Here is a 9,557-nt window from a genome sequence, read left to right as displayed (position 1 = left end):
AGCATTCTGAGGGGAGAAATGACAGAAAGTATGCCCCAAGCCCATTTCTAATGGGTGGGTGGTTTAATCACTCACAAGGAAAATTGGATTACCAAGACTAACTTGGGGACAAGTGAAGAAACTGGATATAGGAATAAATCAACATCTTTTCCTAAGGATAAATCCTGCAGGCACCATCAGTGGCTGTTATGTAACTGAAAAGCAAAAATTTTTCCTGGCTTTATTGAGGTGTAATTGACAAATAAACGTCATGCCATCCAACCATCTCATCCTCTGTTGCCCCTTCTCCTCCTGCCTTCAGTCTTTCTCAGCATCCAGGTCTTTTCCAATGAGTCAGTGCTTCGCATCAGGTGGCCAAAGGATCAAAGGATTGGGGCTTTGGCTTCAGCATCAGTCCTTGCAGTGAATATTCAGGGTTGATTTCCTCTAGGATTGATTGGTTTGATTTCCTCGCTTTCCAAGGGACTCCCAAGAGTCTTCAATTATTTATATATATATATATATATATATATATATATATATATATATATATATATATATATATTTGGAGTGTAATTACAACATCGTGTTGGTTTCTGCTGTACAATGAAGTGAATCAGTTACACGCATACATACATCCCCTCCGTCTGGAACCACCTTCCCAGCGCCATCCCCCCATCCCACACTTATAAGCCATCACAGAGCACTGAGCTGAGCTTCCTGTACTTTTTTTTAATGCTTGCTTTTACAAACTAAATTCCAAAATCCTTTATGTATTTTCATTATACACAAAGTAGATATGCAGTGAACATTTTTCATAATCCATTATATTGTAATTCAATAAGTCATAAATAAAATGACTCTCTCTAGGGTTTGGCATAAGAAACTTGCCTCCAGTCATGAATTTCAAAATAATAAATAGTGTTTTATTTAGTTTAATGCAAGCTGCTATAATTGTAATTAATCCCCAAATGTATAAAGTTAAAAAAAAAAAAAAACAGATAAGTCTGTTTCTAGCCTGCCCAACGGTACTTGTCAGCCAACAGCATAACGTGGTTCACTCTCATGCAGTCATTTTTGGATCCAGGATAAGAAAGTTTCCACTATCTTTACTTTCCAAGTTTTCCCTAGGGGTTTTCTCTCTTCCAGCCTGATGGAATGGCCACAGAGCATGGGACGAACCATACTCTTCTTCCAGACCAGGCTTGGAAATGTTACAAGTCATTTTTCACTCACATCCCATTGGCTGGTGTCACAGTGTCCCAGCACAGAGTCTGGCTGGGAAGGGAGCCCAGATGTGTGCTGGCAGGAGGGCAACACAGACAGAGATGCACTCTGACACATACAGAGCATGTTGTACACTGATGACCATGCTTAATTCTCATATTTACCCCATGATGTAAGTGTGATTAATACCTCCATATTGCATATGAGAAAACAGACACATTCAAATAGATTAGTCTATTTTTTTTTCCAGTAAGTAGTGACATACTAATTTGCTTCAGTCGTATCCAGCTCTTTTCAATCCCTTGGACTGTAGCCCGACAGGCTCCTCTGTCCATGGGATTCTCCAGTCCATGTCCACTCCAAGAATACTGGAGTGGGTTGCCATGTCCTCCTCCGGGGGATCTTCCTGACCTAGGGATTGAACCAGCGTCTCTTAACGTCCCCTGCATTGACAGGTGGATTCTTAACACTAGCACCACCTGGGGAGCCCAAGTAGTGTCACCTGGAGTCAAAATTTCCAAGTGTTTTCCTTTAATGTTACATTTGGTTCTCTGAGGTGAAATAAACTTTAGTTACTTGTCCTCTCAAGGTTGTCTCAGTCATTCAGAGAGAGTTCAGCAAGGTTTCAGCTGCCAGAGCCTGCCTTCAGCAGAAAGTGTCTCCGCTCCTACATAATTAAGTCTCAGTCACCCACTGCGCTTGATGCTTTAATACACAGCCTTTATCGCCTGCCTCTGCCCACCTGTATCAGTTCATTTATCCACTGGTGGTCTCAGAAATTTCCACAAAAATTGCTTTCACTCAGATCCTGTTTCAGGGTCTGCTTCTGAGAGAATCAAAACTAGGATAATTAATCTCAAAAACAATTTTGATTGAAAAAAAAAGTTGCAGAAGAGTTCACAGAGTATTATACAGAGCTGAGAGACATGTAAAACTAAATAACATTGTGTAGGGATATATGTATGACAGATCTTTTTAAATTTTACTTTATTTTTAAACTTTACAATATTGTATTAGTGTTGCCAAATATCGAAATGAATCTGCCACAGGTATACATGTGTTCCCCATCCTGAACCCTCCTCCCTCCTCCCTCCCCATACCATCCCTCTGGGTCGTCCCAGTGCACCAGCCCCAAGCATCCAGTATCGTGCATCGAACCTGGACTGGCTACTCGTTGCATACATGATATTATACATGTTTCAATGCCATTCTCCCAAATCTTCCCACCCTCTCCCTCTCCCACAGAGTCCAAAAGACTGTTCTATACATCAGTGTCTCTTTTGCTGTCTCGTACACCGGGTTATTGTTACCATCTTTCTAAATTCCATATATATGCGTTAGTTTACTGTATTGGTGTTTTTCTTTCTGGCTTACTTCACTCTGTATAATAGGCTCCAGTTTCATCCACCTCATTAGAACTGATTCAAATGTATTCTTTTTAATGGCTGAGTAATCCTCCATTGTGTATATGTACCACAGCTTTCTTATCCATTCATCTGCTGATGGACATCTAGGTTGCTTCCATGTCCTGGCTATTATAAACAGTGCTGCGATGAACATTGGGGTACACGTGTCTCTTTCAATTCTGGTTTCATCAGTGTGTATGCCCAGCAGTGCGATTGCTGGATCATAAGGCAGTTCTATTTCCAGATTCTTAAGGAATCTCCACACTGTTCTCCATAGTGGCTGTACTAGTTTGCATTCCCACCAACAGTGTAAGAGGGTTCCCTTTTCTCCACACCTTCTCCAGCATTTATTGCTTGTAGACTTTTAGATCGCAGCCATTCTGACTGGCATGAAATGGTACCTCATAGTGGTTTTGATTTGCATTTCTCTGATAATGAGTGATGTTGAGCATCTTTTCATGTGTTTGTTAGCCATCTGTATGTCTTCTTTGGAGAAATGTCTATTTAGTTCTTTGGCCCATTTTTTGATTGGGTCATTTATTTTTCTGGAGTTGAGCTGCAGGAGTTGCTTGTATATTTTTAAGATTAGTTGTTTGTCAGTTGCTTCATTTGCTATTATTTTCTCCCATTCTGAAGGCTGCCTTTTCACCTTGCTAATAGTTCCCTTTGTTGTGCAGAAGCTTTTAAGTTTAATTAGGTCCCATTTGTTTATTTTTGCTTTGATTTCCAATATTCTGGGAGGTGGGTCATAGAGGATCCTGCTGTTATGTATGTCGGAGAGTGTTTTGCCTATGTTCTCCTCTAGGAGTTTTATAGTTTCTGGTCTTACATTTAGATCTTTAATCCATTTTGAGTTTATTTTTGTGTATGGTGTTAGATCATTTTTTAAAAGTGTTAAGGAATGAAACATGCAATTCAGGACAGTGCTGCTTTGTGTGAATAACCACATGAGATGGTTTTGTTATGCATCTACTGGACTAGGCTGAAAAGCATTTTCCAGAATTCTTTTTTCTGTATGTTTCCCATTAGTTCCAGCTGCAGGCCTGGTTCAGTGGTAAAGAATCTGCCTGCCAATGCAGGTGACATGGGTTCGATCCCTGGGTCGGGAAGATCCCCTGGAGGAGGGCATGGCAACCCACTCCAGTATTCTTGCCTGGAGAATCCCATGGACAGAGGAGCCTGGAGGACTACAGTCCATGGGGTCACAAAGAGTTGGACATGACTGAGCGATACAGCATGCACCCAAGCCTGACAAACTGAAGTCTGAATTGAATCCCCCAAAAGAGGGCCAATGGCCCTCGATCAATTCCCAGTTCACACATCCAGAGACCCTCAAATTTAGGGGAAACCAGGTCCCATTGATGAAAAGATGCTACCTCACAGCAAAGGAAAAAAAAAAATTAGAGTGTAAATCATCTTCTTTGCTGGACTTTTAACTGTCCTGTTGTCCTGTTATCAGGATGAAAGCCTTGGGGAAGAAAAAATAATCAGATATTAAGGATTTATGGACATTGGGTCAAAATTTCTGTGGTCCACCAGAAACAGCAAGGAGCTAGCAGGTCAGATAAGCCACAGGGTTTGGTCTCAAGTCCGTCTCACAGCAGCTCTCCTGTCTCTGTGATTATTTTCCTGGTTCTGGAATGGATAATTACAAATAATGTATAGCGCATCTTAGGATTTCCACATGTCACCTGAACATGGTGTGAGGGCCATTTAACAGGGAGAGTTAAATGGAAGGCCCTGAAACTGGCTCTGCCTTGCCTTTTTTTTTTCATATTTTATTGACGTATACTTGATCTACAATGTTGTATTAATTTCTGCTGTACAGCAAAGTGGTTCATTTATACACTTAGATACATATTCTTCTTCACAGCCTTTTCCTTTATGGTTTATCACAGGATAGTGAATACAAAACTCTGGGCTTGTTGTTTATCCATCCTGTATTTAATAGTGCATATGCTAACCCCAAATTCCCAATCCTTCCCTCCCCTGATTCAAAGGCTCTGCCTTTGAAAAATAGTAAACCAAAGGCAATACCACATTCCTGGAAGGACTGCAGGACTTATTGCCATCATCAAGGACATAAAAAATGCAGGGGTGTTGCTTCCATTCAAATTGCCTGCTGTGCCTATATAGAAAACAGATGGGTGTTGAAGAATGAAAGTGGATTATTGAAAATTTAATCAGGTGGCGACTCCACCTGCAGCTTCTGTTCCAGATGTGGCTTCTTCGCCAGAACACAGAACACACCCCCTCGTATCTGGAATGTAGCTGTTGATCTGGTAACTACTCTCTACCAGGGAAGCTGTGGCATGCTGGCCAGATCCAGCCTGCAGCTTATTTTTGAAGAGGCTTTGAGCTAAAAAAAAATATTTCTACATTTTTTTTGAGTTAAAAAACAAAGTAAAGAATATGTGACAGAGTCCACACGTGGTCCTCCAAGCCTAAATTATTTATCATCTGGCTCTTTACAGAAAACAAAGTTTGCTGACCCCTTGTGGGGCTTTAAAGAAAATGTTTCTATATTGCTGTGTTTTGAGGCCTGTCGGAGCCAGTTTTACTCAGAGTTGGGAAGTGAACTGAAAACAAGCGTTGGAAGGTAATTTATGAGTGTTTTGGGAAAAAAAAAAAAAAATGCTCTATTTTCCATGCTGTATTTCCCCAAAAAAAATGCAGTATTTCCAAGATTGTGACAAGGAAACAAGAGTTTATTATAATGCTTACTCTGTTTTGTCCCTTAACATTTATTTTTTAGAAGATTAAACCTACATAAAAGTTGCCAGAATAGTACAATTGGTGATTCTAGGTGAAGGGTACATAACACCGATATAGCTTGCCTGGAAAATCCCATGGATGGAGGAGCCTGGTGGGCTGCAGTCCATGGGGTCGCTAGGAGTCGGACACGACTGAGCGACTTCACTTTCACTTTTCACTTTCATGCATTGGAGAAGGAAATGGCAACCCACTCCAGTGTTCTTGCCTGGAGAATCCCAGGGACGGGGGACCCTGGTGGGCTGCCGTCTATGGGGTCGTACAGAGTCGGACACGACTGAAGCGACTTAGCAGCAGCAGCAGCAATTGTAAACACTGAACTATATTTGCTTTACTTACTTTCCTCAGTATACAGGTAATAAGAAGTCTTTATAACATGGTTTTGTAAAAAAAAAAAAAAAAAGCCAGAATACATAAACCTGATAAGAAGCAGAACGGGGACAAAGCCATGGCACCATCTCTTCCCTTCTGGCCGGTATCACTCCATGGGCACCTGGAAATTTAGTTCTTCTCATTTTCTTCTTATTCTACAATCTAGAGTCAAATAACCCAATTTCCTAGTGAAGAAACTGCTCTGATCACAAAAGTCCCACTGTCTAGAACTGAACTGCACTCTTGGATGTGCTGTGCTTAGTCACTTAGTCCTGTTGGATTCTTTGCAACCCCATGCACTGTAGCCCACCAGATTCCTCTGTCCATGGGGATTCTCCAGGCAAGAATACAGGAGTGGATTACCATACCCTCCTCCAGGGGATCTTCCCAACTCAGGGATCGAACCCAGGTCTCCCGCATGGCGGTCAGATTCTTTACTGACTGAGCCAACAGGGAAGCGCACTCTAGATGGTCCAGCAGAAATGCCTTCCTGCAGAACTGTGCGTTGGCTATTTCTGCATTTTGGTTTTACATTGCTAAGTGAACATCTTGGCATACAATTTATATTTGGGACCAGTTAAAAGCAGAGATATTACTTTGCCAATAAAGGTCCATCTAGTCAAGGCTATGGTTTTTCCAGTGGTCATGTTTGGATGTGAGAGTTGGACTGTGAAGAAAGCTGAGCGCCGAAGAACTGATGCTTTTGAACTGTGGTGTTGGAGAAGACTCTTGAGAGTCCCTTGGACTGCAAGGAGATCCAACCAGTCCATCCTAAAGATCAGTCCTGGGTGTTCACTGCAAAGACTGATGCTAAAGCTGAAACTCCAATACTTTGGCCACCTCATACTTATTGCAAAAGACCCTGATGCTGGGAGGGATTGGGGGCAGGAGGAGAAGGGGACGACAGAGGATGAGATGGCTGGATAGCATCACCGACTCGATGGACATGAGTTTGGGTGGACTCCGGGAGTTGGTTATGGACAGGGATGCCTGGCGTGCTGTGATTCATGGGGTCACAAAGAGTCAGACATGACTGAACGACTGAACTGGTCACATAAAATCTTGTTCTACGTTAGATAGCGTAGAAGCAAGAAGTGCCATTGTGCATACACATTTGCATTTTACATTCCATTTTCCACATAAACGACTCATGATGAAGCCAGGAAGTCTGAAACCTTGCCGGGCAGGTCACACCTCTCAGAGCTCCTCCGTCTTGCACGCCCTCACCAGCAGAGGCGGATTTCAGTCCATTGTGCCATTGCTCATCTCAAGGGGAAATGAGAGTTAAATGAGCTCAGCGGACATAACCAACTTTCTTATCTTCAAGAATAAAAAACACTTTCCTGAAGCTGCTACTGTTATGCTGGCAAGCTGACTCCTGGTCAGCCAGGGCTGAGGGGTCAGGCTGGGGCTACTGAAGCATGTCACACTCTGGCATCGTCTTTGACTTCTGAAGGCTCACACGGAAATCACAAAAACTACAACTTTCTCTCAAAGGCACTGACACTCTGACCGCTCCTAGTAATTAGTTAAGCCATTGGTTCACCACGTGGAAAACATGTCAAAATCAACCAGGGAAGGTTTTTTCACTGTTCTGGCTTCAAGCAGACGTTCATCCAAGACCAGCCAAATAGATTTTTTAGGATTTATACATGTTTCTTTTTTGGGGCTCCAAAATCACTCCACATGGTGACTGCAGCCATGAAATTAAAAGATGCTTACTCCTTGGAAGGAAAGTTATGACCAACCTAGATAGCATATTGAAAAGCAGAGACATTACTTTGCCAACAAAGGTCCGTCTAGTCAAGGCTATGGTTTTTCCCGTGGTCATGTATGGATGTGAGAGTTGGACTGGGAAGAAGGCTGAGCACCGAAGAATTGATGCTTTTGAACTGTGGTGTTGGAGAAGACTCTTGAGAGTCCCTTGGACTGCAAGGAGATCCAACCAGTCCATTCTGAAGGAGATCAGCCCTGGGATTTCTTTGGAGGAAATGATGCTGAAGCTGAAACTCCAGTACTTTGGCCACCTCATGCGAAGAGTTGACTCATTGGAAAAGACTCTGATGCTGGGAGGGGGTGGGGGCAGGAGGAGAAGGGGACGACAGAGGATGAGATGGCTGGATGGCATCACTGACTCAATGGATGTGAGTCTAAGTGAACTTCGGGAGTTGGTGATGGACAGGGAGCCTTGGCGTGCTGCGATTCATGGGATCACAAAGAGTAGGACACAACTGAGCGACTGAACTGAACTGATATGTGTTTCATCAGAGGCAATCGATGCTCTTGTAACCTGATAAGCTTTCTGGTTAAGAGTCCCTGATAAGCCCTACTGGTTAAGAATCTTTTAACTTAAAAGTATGACTCTGCAAGACAATGGAGTGTAGCCCCCCAGGCACCTGTCCATGGAATTCTCCAGGCAAGAATACTGGAGTGGGTTGCCATGCACTTCTCCAGGGGATCTTCCTGACCCAGGGATCGAACCCAGGTCTCCTGCATTGCACATAGATTCTTTACTGTCTTGAGTCACCAGGGAAGCCCACAGTAATTATTACAAACAATTTTAGATGGACATGTGCAAAATAGATAATTATTTTCCCACTGTTGAGGGACAGAGAATAAGATTACCTAAAATTTCCCACAGTTCTTGACCATCTATTCTTATTGTGACTATAGATTTTAAGATTTTATATCATAAGCTAAATAACAATTTTCCACATTAATATATATTTTATAAATACAAAAATATTTTCAAAGCTTATGATTGTATGTTAATTATCTTTTTTATTGCTTAATCATTAAGTATTTAGATACTTTGGGAATATGCATTTAAAATCAATTAAAATAACATGAATGTTTTACAAAAAAATCAGAAACCTTCAACTCTGAAACACGCTAGTGATAAATACATCATTATATAAATACATTATATTCAGTTGCTCATTCACTCATTCTACAAGCACCTACTGAACGCATACTTCTTGCCAAGCATGTTTTAGCAACTGGGAGTATAGCCTTGAAAAAAAAGTCTGGCCATTCAGAGCTTACATTTATTGTGTATTTGAGAGGGGAAGCAGTCAACAAACAACATATATGATCAAGAAGAGCTTACACAAAATAAAGCTGCGGGATAAAGGGGTTAGGGAGAGTGGGCGGCCAGCAGGTGCAATTGATACAGAGTCATTAATACTGGCGTTAGAGTAAGTGACCTAAAATAGGGAGTGAGCCCTGAGGACATCCAGATTATTCCAAGTAAAGGTGAGTCTGGGGACAGGAAGGGGCAGAAGGCTGTTATGGCATGAACAAGCAGCTGGGAGACAGGGAGATGCAAATGGGAATACGTGGGAGCCTTGGGAAAGCGCCCAGAGGCTCTGTCGGAGTACTACACCCAGGCTGACTTAAACAACAGGATTTTATTCTCAGTGTCCCTGGAGGTCAGCAGTCCAAGATAAGGGTGTCGCCAGGGTTAGTTCTTGAAGCCGAGACAGCTTCCGTCCCATGTCTCTCTCCCCGCTTCTGGAGGTTTGCGGGTGTGATCTTTGGCCTTCCTTGACTTGCAGAAGCCTCACCTCAACCCCTGCCTTCATCTTCATTTGGCATTCTCCATTTACGTGTCTGTCTTCAGATTTCCCCTTTTTGTGAGGACACTGGTCACACGGAATTAGGACGCACCCCATTTCAGTATGGCTTTATACTGACTGGGGCTTCCCTTTAGACAGTAAAGAATCCGCCTGAAATGCGGGAGACCTGGATTTGATCCTGGGACAGGAAGATCCCCTGGGGAAGGGCATGGCAACCCACTCC

This window comes from Bos indicus, chromosome 24, assembly GCF_029378745.1.
Source record: "Bos indicus isolate NIAB-ARS_2022 breed Sahiwal x Tharparkar chromosome 24, NIAB-ARS_B.indTharparkar_mat_pri_1.0, whole genome shotgun sequence".
Lineage (NCBI taxonomy): Eukaryota > Metazoa > Chordata > Mammalia > Artiodactyla > Bovidae > Bos > Bos indicus.
Note: the sequence above shows the minus strand (reverse complement) of the source record.